Here is a 15,238-nt window from a genome sequence, read left to right as displayed (position 1 = left end):
TTTTAAGTGAGGTGAAACTTTGGGTACACAAGACAAATCAGACTCCTGAAAGGGGTACAGTAGTCTGGAAAGGTTGAGAGCCACTGCTCCAACTGAAACACTGTCAGGGACATAGAAAGTGCATTCCACCCTCTCCCAATATCTTCTTGGGTTGATGGGGAAGACTTCAATTATTGTTTCCTTCTAACCAGTAATTGCTTGCCATTAAGAAAATACCACCCAATAGTAGCTCTATTTTAATGTTTAACGGAGATGCATTTTACAGACATACAACTGTTACTTTTATTGCTCAGAAAATATTTTTAAAATGCATTATTACTTGTTGTAACTCAATCTCTCTTAATGCAGAGGCAGAAAATGTAAATGTCAAACTAAGTTAGATCAGGCATATTCAGATAAGTTAAATGAACAGATACTTTAATGTGATAGCATTTAATGTAACATAAACCCACAAACCCCAGGGTATTCACAATTCAGCATGAAATGCTGTCTGTAATGTACCCTGTAGAGCACAGACATTTAAATCTGAATGCCTTGTTCTTTTAATCAGTTATGCTGGCAGTAAGAGTCATATTTACTGAGGGCAAAAATGTATTTCCAGTGCCCAATAAACCACAATGCCTTGACATGAGGTGATAGATTGGTTAACAATAACATAATTTTAGGACTTTCTTAATATATCTTCAAATAAACAATGTTTATAGAGAACCAATTGGAAAAATCAAGATAAAAGGAAAACAAAATTCTTCCTTGACATTGCAGAGTCTGAATGCTGATATGGTGGCTAATGTCTGCAATACAGGGTATAATCATGGCCACAGCAAGGTTCTGGATCAGTTGGGCAATGTGTGGAGAAGCATCTCATGTTAGCTTCAAAGACTCATTAAAAAGTTGTTTTCTGGAACTTTAAAGCCTCAACCTTTGTTGTAATCTCAGTGTCAAACAGTTATTTCTCTGCAATAGCTAGCCAGAAATTTCTAGGTGAAATTTATCCATGGGGTGGAGGGCTACTGCAAAACCTGCCGCACCCCTTAAGCCCTATATTTGGTTGGCTGAAGGCAGAGCAGACACTAAGGGCTACCTGCCTGCCCCTTCTACACTTCACAAGAAGTCTTGGGTCTGGCATTACATGAACTAGTCAAAGGCAGTGAAAGCGGCAAAGTGGGAGCCAAGGGCTCCATGTTTATACAGATTCATTGGCTCCAACACCATATGCAAATGTCTTGTAGGGACTATGGTAGTTGCTCCAGACTTTAGTCTGCAGTAGAGGCTGTGGAGTATGTTTCAGCCCCATATTTTGACCCTCTTTGGGAGTTGGATTTCACATCCTCAAACCACCCAAAAAGACTAATTATTCTCAGCCTATCTGAATATATTCCAGCCAGTTCAATGTCTCTGTATACCACTGTATCACTAGAAGAAATGTGTTCAAATCAAGAAAAGGAAAATTTTGGCTGAACAACAGGAAAACTTCCTAGGGAAGGGATCTGCTAGACTGAGTTCTCAAGGGAAGTGAGACAATGTGTGCAATAGAGCAAGCCTACATGAACATTGATACAGAACAGGTAGCTTGGGGAGGTTGTGTCCAGCCTGAACTTCCATGGTTCTATATATAGTGTCTCTGCAATGCCAACATTTATATCCAAAATCTCTCTGCAATATTCTTTTGACTTACATCCTCAACTTCAATAAAGAGCTGACATTGTGCTTAACTTTGTAATAAAATAATCAAGTTGATTCAATTCTGGACAGAACTAGCAAATACAGTCTAGTTCAGTGATGATCTGAATGACGTGGATGAAACATTCTTTCATGTACTCTAAAAATCCAGAATGTAGAAGGTTGGAAAGCACAACAGTAAATAGGCAAAACTATTCTAAGAGCATAGAGGGTGAAGAGAGATAAACTGAGCATGCAACAAACACAGCCTCTCATGCTGTTAGGTGAAAGAATAGATTTATAGGTTAACATGCTTGGGAAATTAGATTCAGGGTTGTAATGATTTTACAGCACATTATCCCTTTAAAAATGGGGTTTGCAATGGGAATACTGGCACAACCTTAAAGGCAACATAATTAGATGTCCTTGTAATGAACAAATGCATTCACAAATTCTGCTTACTTTACATGCACAATGAATTTCTACAAGAGAGAACAATAGGAAGGGATATATTTACTCAATTTAAAGTACTATACAAAAATCTATACAAAGCTACTAATTGGCTTAGATATTATGTAATAATATTACCTCAGTATTTGCAGGATTCCTTAGGTATTCTCTGTGGTAAGTTCTGTGAATACTTGAAATAGTAAGATAATCATATCTATTTATCTGAAGTAAAACTGGCCAAGTTTACTGTAGTAGAATTAACCATCAGATCTGAAATATTGAGATTCCCTGAGATAACATTCTGGTAAACTGACTGGGATGACTCAACCCTTCATCTTTGTGAAGGAGATAAACTGAGAGCCAGATCCTAAGCTGCTGTAAACTCACAAAGTTCTAGTGAGTTCAAAGGGGTTACATTGATTTACATTAACTTAAAGATAGGTTTTATATCATTTACTACATTGAGTTCCTTCAAATAAAGCTCTAAACATCTACTTGTCAAAGAAAGGAGAAGATCCATGGTCGCTTTCATAAGAACAAAGATTTACTCTGGTTTCTTGGCTATTGCCTCTGAATTTTTGTGCAATATGCCATGAACTAGCTGTCCACCTGGCTGAAGTGCTTCACCCAAAGGTGGCTGCATTTCACTGCCAGGTAAAGCGCTGCTGCTGTATGCCCTTTTTGACTTGTGAAAGAGAATCATGACCAACAGTGTCATTCCTGACTTAAATAGCTAATGCATCACTGAGAGAAGGCATCTTCCCTTCCTCCTTCAAACATGCAATAATCTGACCAACACTGAAGAAACCCACCCTGGATACATAAGTTCTAGCCAACTGCCACCCAGTGTCAAACCTCCCATTCCTGAGCAAGTTCACAGAGAAACTAGCCAGAGGCCAACTACAAGGTCACTTAACTCAAGCTAATATTCTAGACTCAGCACAGGCCACAACATGGAACTGAAACCACTTCAGTGGCACTGACAGATGATCTGTCAATGGATAGAGGGCATCTATCTATTCTCATTCTCCCAGACCTCTGCAGCATTTGACATTGCTGACCATAAGATACTGCTGTCTCACCTGAAAGAGTTGGCAGATGTCCAGGGTAATGCATTAAAATGTTTTGAGTCCTTCCAGGGGTGTGTGTGCATCTAATGAGTAGTGATGGGAAAATGAACCCATCTCATTTGTGGATCCCTACAAGGATCAGTTCTCTCTCCAAGCCTTTATAACATGTACATGTAGCCACTAGCTGAACGGGTGAGAGAAAGTGGACTCAACAATACACAGATGAGACACAGCTCTACCTATCCTTCACCACATACAAGCACATATCACCAAGCTGGCTCAGTGCTTGGATGAGATCAGCTCATGAATGAAGAACAGCTAGTTGAAGCAGTACCTGAACAAGACAGACATGATGCTGGGGAGAGGAAAACATTTGGAAGAGTGCACAACCACAGTGCGGTCTTCTTTGGTCGAAGGTACACATCTATAGTTGGTAAAGTCAGCCTATTGGTAAACTCCTGGATTCTTCATGGATGCTAAGCTCTTACATACTAGGAGCAGCAAGCCATGTTTTCTATCATCTCCAGTCACCTAGGAAACTCAGTCGCATCCTGACAGCTGATGACCTGGGTTCAGCTATTCATGCCTTCGTCAGCTCTTGGCTGGACTACAACAATGAAATATACCTGGGCATGAAGACTCCAGTGCTTAGGAAATTCCAACTAGTATAGAACGCTGCAGCAACACTGGCTACTGCAAGCACATTAAACTGGTTCTTCACTCTCTACTCTGGCTTTCCACAGTATTTCAAATCAAGTTCAAGGTCTTGATCCTTAGCTTCAATGTATTTCATGGCCTTTTTTTCTAAAAAAAAAAAAAAAAAAATTCATCCAAATCTCTGGGATGAAGACTGTGGTTAACAACTCCGCTCCTCTGGCACAATGGAAGTCTCCACAATAAGGGTAAACCTCATTTATATGGGAGACACAACGTTCTCAGGGGCTGGTCTGAGAGTGGGGAATGAACTCTTCCAGGAACTAAAGCCCATCACACACTTCCCCACCTTTGCTCTAAGAGCAAGGCACATTTCTTTGAGCTCTAACATAAATTCATTGAATTATGTAAAACAGAAAAAGCTTACCAAAATAAAACACTCCAGTACACATGCTCCTCCCCGTTAGAGAGAGGATGAGAGAACAAGCAACATGTATCAGATTTTAGCTACATTGCTTGATGCACTACGGAAGGAACTCAAACTATGGTGATGAGTGCAGTATGAGAACCTATATAGACTAGAATAGAAAGTGTTCTGCAGGCTACCTGCCAAAAAAAGGCACACAATGGCCTTCTGGGAGAGGGCCTAAGGAGCTTTAGATTGTAAACCTTTCAGGGCAGGGATTGACTCTTATTTGGGCACTATCATAATATAAATATTTACCACTAATAATAATCAGGGAGTAAGGTCTGTATATAGCAATGGCCCCTATTCACATACCTTGTTTTCTGCGTGACTGTTTGTGGATTATCTGTGTATCAGAGGAATAAAGGATGACTAGGGTGGCTGCTGGCCAGAATACAAGCACACTTACTGTTGGGTTTTTCCACTGCCTCTACACACATTTCTGAGCACGTTGGTATGCTGTGTGAGAATTTGTCCCATAATTTGTCCCATGCTTTGGGATATTATCAGGAGGCACTACATAAATAAGATCTCGGTACGATATTTTACTACTGACCTTATTATAGCATTCATTATATGGATTCCAATATGTGGCTGCACAGTGTGCGCTTTACAGACTAGTGTATGCAAACATCTCAACTCTATTGCAGGAAAATCAAATGAAGGGCCAAGGAATAAAAACCTTTCAGAGGTGCATTGGAACGGTTTTGAATGAAGAAAGCATTAAAATCATACAACTATTCTGTTGTATGCAAATTCTACTTCCTTCCAGCATTTTGGGAATCCTGAGTCTTTGTGAGAGTTCAAACCAGATTAAGAATTGACAACAAATAGATATCTGAAAATTAGAAACGTGCAATATGTTTTATGCTAATTATTGTATGAAGGGGGAATACCTGGAGTAAAAGTAGTATAACTACTTTTAAATGTGTCAAATAGTACCTAAACCCAAGTGCAGGCACGCCTCCATTTGGAGTGTTTCTATAAATGGATAGATAAATAAATAAAGAGACACAGTAGACTACATGGGTGATGCTAGACTGTCTGGCTATTCATGTATTTTGGGGACAGAGTAAGTGTATTCCACCACACCATATTTGTTTTTCTTAACAACGACTTTTCATTCTACAGCGCACTGTACAGTACACAGCTTCTCTTTACTGAATGTATTGGCCTCACGAATAATGTTTTTAGGAAATTATTTTTTTATAATGTTTTTTTATTTTTATGCAACAACTGCAGAAGTAACTGATAAAGAGCTATGGGAATAAATATTGTTTTTGTGCTATTATATGTTAATCTCAGAACTGTCATTAACTCTGCATGCATAGATGGATAAAGGCATGTCATTAAGTCTCCTGTTCATGACCTCTCTAGCTGTCCATGTGGAAAAGAAATAAAGGTAATTTATTTCCTAAAATAGTAAAAAAGAGTTATGTGATATTTTAAATAAATAAATAAATTATAAAATACATTTTCGATTTAATCTGTTGGGTAGACCACTCATGTATAAAGCTTTGCATGTTTAATGGTTAATCAGTTTCTGATACTAACCAGAAAGAAAAGGCCTTTACATTCTGTGTAGCTATATTTTTAAAATGTTTACCACCAGATAATCCATAGTTTACCTCACACCCACCCAACAGTTCCCACAGAGCAGTGTTACCACTAATTTCCTAGATCAAATTTTAAGCCAAGAGACATCTCAGTTTTGTGCTTCTAAACAGAATGGTTCTGCCCAACTCCCCTGCTTTAGGCATGTGAAATGACCAGGTGTTTACCACTGGGCTTTTAACTTTATAGCTCTGCATCTGTACTTGGTACAGTTTTTGAAGTATGCCAGGATGAGTAGGACGAGAGTAATTATAGTGAAACTGTTTTCTGGGAACTGTTCCCATGGAAAAGAGACACATTCTTTAAACAAGCTGGAGTAGGAAGCAAATAAAATACTCCACTTGTGCTGTGAAATGTACACATGATCAAGACATTGTATTATTCCACTGTATTTACCGATTCATCATGATTCAATTTCAGAAGGTGCAGAATTGTGTATTTTCATGACATTTACAATAGGTTTATAAATTGTCAGGGACTAATGCTGAAAAATAGAAGTGTGGATAGTAAAGAGAATTTCCAATAAGATTTTGAAAAAAAAAATCAAACCTTTCTGCATGACATATGTAAATCATTATTTGCCACAATTCTTTGCAACCTGCCTTGTATTTTCAGCACTGAAAGCTTTCTGTCATATCAGTTCTCTGGAGAAGTTTATAGAATTTCAGCATATACTTTGGATAGATCATGTGAGGAAACTTTACTTTTATGACTTCCATCCATATTATCAATTACCTTATAAAGGTGTAGGTGAGAAACTACAAGAATTTGGTTTAGTTTGGTTTTGTAGGAGGAGGAGTCTCATCAAAATGTAATTTGAGTTACTATAACCTGTCTGCCTCCACCAACTTCAATTTGATGTAGTATTTATCTTCACTTTTTGTGTATTGTTAAGCAGTTGCCACACTGGATTCAAAGCAGGTTAGAAACACTTATTAATTAAGCCTCAGACTCTTTCTGAAGTAGGAAATGGGATATAACTATACAGGAATTATTTAATCAACCACCGAGAAATGCAGCCACCTCTATAGTGGAACATGGCAGTTATTTAACAGCGCCCAGCAACATCACATCAGAGTTTAGAGTAGAAAGAGAAGAATATTGTATCTAACCCAAACTGAAGAGGCAATTATTGAGCTAGAACTTGGCCAGCACTCTGAGATTAACTCATAAAATGTGCCATTGTGTCTTTCAAAATTGTAAATAGACAGATCCTCACCAGTACCACTTTGTGGAGCATCTAAATATCACTTCGAGTTCTCCCATCAGAGCACTGATTCAGTTTGATCCTATTGAGTTTATGAGCTCTTCATAGCCCAAAATGGGAAGTGCTAAAGTATGTTTGTTAACTAGTTACGCAAAGTGAACTTTTGGAGCAGTTTCAGACTCTGAAGTAAATACACATTTGGGAATATATTTACATGTGCATATTACTTACTCAATGACTGTAATAGCTTCTTTGAATGGTTATGGTCTGTTTGCAGAAATCCTTCTTAATCTGGGTATCATTAACTGGAAAGACTATCACAGCTGTTTTATGAGCTAGGACTGTCTTTCCGGTCAATGTACAAATCCATAAGCTATAGATCCTTTAGCAAATTTTTCAACATGCATAGTTGCTTTTCATTTTCAATGAAACAAGGTATTCATTTTAATTATTTCCTCCACCAGGCAAAGCAAATGAGTTCACATGGGGGACCAGTAGCCCCAAATGTAGTTTTCTTCAGCAAAATAATGTTCTTGAGCTGAATGAGTACAAAAATCTGGAGCACTTGTTAAAAAAAAAAAAAAAAAAAAAGCACCTTCCCTTTTTTCCTGTTGGTCACAGCTGAACAATTTTTTTATTTTATTTTATAAACTAATTTGTTCCTGGGTGAAGGTCTAGAATGGTGAGTTTTATCCTGGAGCAAAACATTTTAAACCTTGGGCTATATCATGGCCCTGATTTTTAAGCAGAGTCCCCCATAGATCTCAATGGGGAGGTCTGCTTAAAAAATCAGCGGCACAATATGGGTCCTTGTTTGTAAACTCCAAAAATACAGGTTTTTTTAACAGAAATGCTGACGCAGCCCTAACTACAGGAGGGCAAACAGCATGTCTATAATAAAATTGGAGGACAGGGAACATTCTCAAGTGAAAGGAGCATTTATGTCCCTCCTGTTCCCCATACATAACATTTTAAAGAGTCAGTGTTTCACACTTAGAAATGTCCAAGCAGCAATCCCTTTACAATTAAAATATAAGAATCTTCAGGTTTTCATAATAACCAAAAATACATTGCATAAAGAAGATGAACTTTAATTAACGAGTGTTATTCAATAGAACATGTTGCTTTCTATATAGAGGATTAAAAGAAGGAAAAGAATGGGAAAATATCAGGTTTTAATGAGCTGCCATCTTCATTTGATTTAACTAAATTTCATCTACCATAGAAAGCATTAATAATTATGAGAGTCATTTAAGTGTATCCACACAGTTTGGCACCTGACTGCTATCTTTATGTAATTAAATTGTGTAGCAAATGGATATAAACTACTGTTAGAAGTTAAAGGTTTCAGTTCACTCATTGATCTTTCTCCTTCAACATACAAGCAAGCAAAATTATTATAAAATAAGTTGACAAAAGGTTCTGATGAAAAACCATAAACTGATAACTCATGCAGCTGCCCTGGGTTTGAATTAAGCAAAGGCTGATACAGCAAGTTAATGCTTAGAAATCAGTACAGATTTTGATAGGTTTCTCATTTCCCCTTCAGCTTTTCAGCAATATGTGCAGTCATAACACAGAAGGATATTCATTAGCTGGATTTGCTGGCCCAGAACCCACTCTGTCAAGGGGCAATTTACAGATGGTAGCACTTGATCTGTTTATGAAAGTTCATAGTTTTCCACAAAATATTACTTGTCTGGAATCACCCTACAGCAACTTTCACAAACTCAAATTGTCCCTGATTCTAATAATCAGGTCCTAAATATATATCTTTTTTTGGCAGATCTGATGTATTTCTGCCTATTTGTATTTTGGCAGAGTAGGTTCTATCCTGAAGGGACACAATCAGAGTATGTTTTGATTGGCTTCACAGTAATGAATCAATTACTAATGATCCAAGACAGGCAAATGCAATTTTTTTCAGGTTTCCAATGAAACACATAAAGAGATGCCATGGATCTAAAATCTATGTTCCTATAGTTTTTTTCTAACTGTACCATCAATTAATAATGGTGCCTGGGAAGGAATGTCAACTTGCATTTACTTTACCCATTTCTAATGAACTCCTGAAAAGACAGTGTGATTCTGACTCTGAAATCTCTGGCATCTGTTAGAATTCACTGAAAACAAGAACAGAAAAAGCATGCTGATATTGCTCCCCCCATACCATTATTAGATGACTGACAAAAAGTCCGTAGGGAATATAGTTAGTCAGAATCTGTTAACTTTTTTGTTATGTTGTGCTTTATGTTTTCACCAGCAAATAAAGATCATGGAACGCGCCCTGGGTTACTGCTCTCAATAATAAATAATAGCTTTTCTTGTTTAAAAGTAAGTGATTACATAATTTAAAAGCAAAAGAAAAACAGGGTAATTTTTCTTGTTGTTTTCTAACTGTTTAATTCTAGACACACTGCCTGGCACTGTAAGTCTCTATGGTAATTTCCCCATCAACTCCTAGAGGGAATTGGTCTGTAACCTAACAGATACACATTTTGCCTTGCTTCATTAAATGAAAAGCAAAAGAAGTCAGATCAGTTTATATTCAAAATGTGCTGAAAAGTTGATGGCAACATGCTAAAGGAACCTAGTTCTACTTTCAGAAACTCCCAGTGGTTAAAACAAAAAGCCAGTTCTCTCATCTGTACTGATGTCTCTTTGGCTGTGTAAGAATTACAATAATCTGTGACATTAAGGCCTGGTCTACACTAGGCGTTTATGTCGAAGTTAGCGCCGTTACATCGAATTAACCCTGCACCCGTCCACACCGCGAAGGTATTTAGTTCGACATAGAGGTCTCTTTAATTCGACTTCTGTACTCCTCCCCGACGAGGGGAGTAGCGCTAAATTCGACATGGCCATGTCAAATTACGCTAGGTGTGGATGGAAATCGACGCTAATAGCTCCGGGAGCTATCCCACAGTGCACCACTCTGTTGACGCTCTGGACAGCAGTACGAGCTCGGATGCTCTGAACTGCCACACAGGAAAAGCCCCGGGAAAATTTGAATTTGAATTCCTTTTCCTGTCTGGCCAGTTTGAATCTCATTTCCTGTCTGGACATCGTGGCGAGCTCAGCAGCACTGGCAACGATGCAGAGCTCTCCAGCAGTGATGGCCGTGCAATCTCAGAATAGAAAGAGGGCCCCAGCATGGACTGATCGGGAAGTCTTGGATCTCATCGCTGTGTGGGGCGATGAGTCCGTGCTTTCCGAGCTGCGATCCAAAAGACGGAATGCAAAGATCTACGAGAAGATCTCTAAAGACATGGCAGAGAGAGGATACAGCCGGGATGTAACGCAGTGCCGCGTGAAAATCAAGGAGCTGAGACAAGGCTACCAGAAGACCAAAGAGGCAAACGGACGCTCCGGATCCCATCCCCAGACATCCCGTTTCTACGAGGCACTGCATTCCATCCTCGGTGCGGCCGCCACCACTACCCCACCAGTGACCGTGGACTCTGAGGATGGGATAGTGTCCACGGCTGGATCCTCGGACATGTTAGCGGACGGGGAAGATGAGGAAGGAGATGAGGAGGACGAGGCAGTCGACAGCGCTCACAACGCTGATTTCCCCGACAGCCAGGATCTCTTCATCACCCTTACAGAGATCCCCTACCAACCCTCCCCAGCCGTTACCCCGGACACAGAATCTGGGGAAGGATCAGCCAGTAAGTGTTGTAAAAATCTAAACATTTATTTGTAACAGAACAGGAATATTAACAATTTAAAAAATGGGTTTCTCATGATTAGTTTGATTAGCTTAACGGTTCAGTCATGGGCAGTGCAACTATTGAAAAAAAATCTAGCAATGTCCGGTTTTGCATGATTGTCCTGCCCAAGCCGCTCTACTGGTTAGTCACTGCTACAGCAGCTACAGTAAAATGCGGTCTATATGTCCGGGGATGGAGCAGAAATCCTCCTGTGACATCTCGAGGAAGCTCTCCTGGAGGTAATTGGAAATCCGCTGCATTAGGTTCTTGGGGAGAGCGGCCTTATTGGGTCCTCCGTAGTAGGACACGTTGCCACGCCACGAGACTATCAAGTACTCTGGAATCATTGCTCTGCACAGCATGGCGGCATACGGCCCTGGTCTTTGCAGGCTTTCCCGGAGCATTCTCTCTTTCTCGCTGTCAGAGATCCTCATGAGGGTGATGTCGCTCATGATGACCTGCTTTGAATGAGGTAGGGGAATGTTAGTGTTGGGACTGCTTTGCCGTTCCTTTACAGAACTGTAACCGCTGGTTTGCAGCCACGCGGTGGAGGCGGGAGAGGGGCAGCCGAAAGGGATCGTTCCCGGGGACAGCCGCGAGGGTGTGGGACAGGAGCAGACTTCCTGCTTGCCGAATTGCTGGCAGCAGGGACCGACATTGATTTCAATGTGAAATGAGGCCATTGCTAATATTAAAGTTTTAAGCTGCCACAAGTCTACGGCTTACCATGTCTGCCTGCAACAGAAATTCCGTTCTCCTGAGAGGCTTCTCAAATGTGCTGTAGAAGACCCCAGGCACTGAATGCGAAGGCCGAGAATTCGACCTTGTGCTGAGTGCGCATGTGAGAGGTGCTGTGCATGGTCTTGTTAACAGAGAAAGACTATGTTCTTTGTTCACAACTACATTTATCTTTCTGAGGAATTCACTCCCTTTTTCCCATTCCCACAGCCCCATCTGCGACTGTCTCACAACCTAGCCTGTCATCACACTCCCAGAGGCTAGCGCGGATTAGGCATAAGAAGAAGAGGACACGGGAGGACATGTTCTCGGAGCTTATAGCCTGCTCCAGAGCCCAGGCAGCACAGCAGACCCAGTGGCGGGAGAACTTGACCCGAATGCACCAAGCCAACATGGATCGGGAGGAGAGGTGGCGTCAGGAAGACCAGCAGGCGACTCAAACCCTGCTTGGACTAATGAGGGAGCAAACAGACACGCTCCGGCGCCTTGTGGATGTTCTGCAGGAACGGAGGCAGGAGGACAGAGCCCCGCTGCAGTCCATCTCTAACCGCCCTCCCCCGCCACCAAGTCCCATACTCCCCTCACCCAAAGTGCACAGAAGGAGAGGCGGCAGAGTCCCTGCTAACTCTCACTCCACCCCTGCAGAGAGCTCGAGCAGCAGAAGGCTCTCATTCCCCAAAATTTGACAAGTTCTTTCCTTCCCGCCTGACACAAGCCCCCGTCCAAGTTTCACTTTCCCAGTTCCATGTTTGGTTGATAATAAAAAATACGTTTCTGTTAACTACTGTTTCCATCATGTTCTTTTGCAGGAGGGGGGGATAGGGGGTTGGTAATTCGACAGGACAGTCACCTTTGGCAGGGTATATAGTCGGGGGCAGGCACAGCAGCAGGGCACATACATAGTGCAGTGATGCAGTGACTAGTTACCCTGGTTAGTCTGGGAGGTTGTTTTCATGTTATGTGGTGGGGGGTGGGTTGCTCTGTGACTTTGTGGCAGGGGAGGGCAGTTACAGATCTTAAGCGGCGGTCCTTAGGCAGGATCACAGAGCCACACAGCAGGGGATCTGTAACCGTCCTCCCCCTGCCACAAAGTCACATAGACCCCCCCATACACACAGTCCCTATCAGGAGGGGTGACAGGCTCCGTTGAAACAACCATCCCACCGCAGCGGAGCCTGTCAATCCTTGAGTTTAGAAGCTGCATTCGCGCCACTACAGTACACCCGCTCCGCACCACAGTCTGCGTCCCAGTTTTAAAAAATTCCCGCGAATACAGTATTAAAGAAAACGGTGTGCTTTAACAAAGTAGAACTATTTTTATTTTGAAACGTGTGTTGGAAGTGGGGTGAAGGGGGTATGTAACTGGATAGGATAGTCAACATTAACTGGGCAAAGAAATGGGGGCAGGTTTAGCTTCTCAATACACAAACTTTAAAGTCACAGGTTACCCTGCTCACTCAGGAACTTTGCTTTCAAAGCCTCCCGGATGCACAGCGCTTCCCGCTGGTCTCTTCTAATCGCCCGGCTGTCTGGCTGTGAGTAATCAGCAGCCAGGCTATTTTCCTCAACCTCCCACCCCGCCATAAAGGTCTCCCCCTTGCTCTCACAGAGATTGTGGAGCACACAGCAAGCTGCAATAACAATGGGGATATTGGTTTCGCTGAGATCACAGCGAGTCAGTAAGCTTCTCCATCTCCCCTTGAGACGGCCAAAAGCACACTCCACCACCATTCTGCACTTGCTCAGCCAGTAGTTGAAGAGTTCTTTTTCAGTGTCCAGGGCGCCAGTATAGGGCTTCATGAGCCAGGGCATTAGCGGGTAGGCTGGGTCCCCGAGGATGACTATAGGCATCTCCACATCCCCAAGAGTTATTTTGTGGTCCGGGAAGTAAATACCTTGCTGCAGCCGTCTAAACAGACCAGAGTTCCTGAAAACACGAGCGTCATGAACCTTGCCCGGCCATCCCACGTAGATGTTGGTAAAACGTCCCCTGTGGTCCACCAGTGCTTGCAGCACCATGGAAAAGTAGCCCTTTCTGTTAATGTACTGGCTGGCCTGGTGTTCCGGTGCCAGGATAGGGATGTGAGTTCCATCTATGGCCCCACCGCAGTTTGGGAATCCCATCGCTGCGAAGCCATCTATGATCGCCTCCACGTTTCCCAGGGTCACTACCTTTGGCAGCAGTACATCAACGATTGCCTTGGCTACTTGCATCACAACAACCCCCACGGTAGATTTGCCCACCCCAAACTGGTTCGTGACTGACCGGTAGCTGTCTGGCGTTGCAAGCTTCCACAGGGCTATGGCCACTCGCTTCTGGACAGTCAGGGCTGCTCGCATCCGGGTGTCATTGCGCTTCAGGGCAGGGGACAGCAACTCACAAAGTTCCAGGAAAGTTCCCTTCCGCATGCGAAAGTTTCGCAGCCACTGGGATTCATCCCAGACCTGCAGCACTATGCGGTCCCACCACTCAGTGCTTGTTTCCCGTGCCCAGAATCTCCTTTCGACGGCATCAACATGACCCATTGCCACCGTGATGTTCTCGGCGCTGGGTCCCCTGCTTTCTGAGAGGTCTGTGCTACTCTCAGACTTCAGGCCATCACCGCGTTGACGTAGCCTCCTCGCCTGACTTTTCTGCATCTGCCTCAGGGAAAGGTGTATGATAAGTTGCGAGGCGTTGAGAGCGGCCACAACTGCAGTGATGGTTGCAGCAGGCTCCATGCTCGCAGTGCTGTGGCGTCCGCGCTGTCACTGACTAGAAAAGTGCGCGAACTGATTTCCCGCCGGCGCTTTCAGGGAGGGAGGGCGGGAGTGATGGACGGATGACGACAGTTACCCAAAAGCACCCTGGACACCTTTTTTTTACCCAGAAGGCATTTGCGGCTCCACCCAGAATTCCAATGGGCAGCGGGGACTCCGGGAACTGTGGGATAGCTGACCACAGTGCACCACTTCCAATGTCGACGCTTTCCCCGTTAGTGTGGACTCACAAAGTCGAATTACTGTCCTTAGTGTGGACACACACGTTCGACTTTGCAATATCGATTCCAAAAATTCGATTTAAGTAAAATCGAACTACTCTCGTAGTGTAGACAAGGCCTTAGGCTTTTTGTGTTTGTGTATACTGAATTGACAAAAATAACATCGTTGCTGTCCTTGTGGGACTCATTCCACAAAGGCTCTAGCAATCACCTCTGATTCCTAACAATTGGAGATCACAGGGTTTCGAAGCAGAACTACCTTTCTGATCAATAAATCACCAGCATGCAAGAGAAAAATAAATAAAAATGTTATTACTAAACTCGTAGGATAGTTATTTCTAATTTTTAAAGCATTTTCCCCAGATGAATAAATAAGACAACCTGACAACACTTTTTGTAAAAAACTCATTTTTGTTTTTTGTTTTTAACAAAAGCAATACTGCTTGCCATGATCCTGATTGCACCATCCCATTTATATCTTTAGTGATAAGACTACTCTGGAAAGGGCCTGTCACTTTAGTGCTAATTGTGCAGTTTCTTCTAGTCTTTAGCACTAGGACTGCATTCTGAACAGCTGCAATTCACTAGCTCACAGCTTTCAATCATCTGAACAATTAACTCTTTTGAGACAAATTAAAATGTATGTATTTAAGATTTATCATGCAGTTTAGCCACTTGTAATATTC

At 42.2% G+C, this 15,238-nt stretch overlaps 1 protein-coding gene across 3 annotated transcripts in view; it reads right to left on the bottom strand.

The window, feature by feature from the left end:
* Nucleotides 1–15,238, bottom strand: part of TENM2 (teneurin transmembrane protein 2) — a 1,031,222-nt gene that overhangs the window by 102,341 nt on the left and 913,643 nt on the right. The window lies entirely within an intron of this gene.

The sequence above is a fragment of the Malaclemys terrapin genome, chromosome 8 (assembly GCF_027887155.1).
Source record: "Malaclemys terrapin pileata isolate rMalTer1 chromosome 8, rMalTer1.hap1, whole genome shotgun sequence".
NCBI classification, from domain to species: Eukaryota; Metazoa; Chordata; order Testudines; family Emydidae; genus Malaclemys; species Malaclemys terrapin.
Note: the sequence above shows the minus strand (reverse complement) of the source record. Positions and strands in the feature narration are given on the sequence as shown.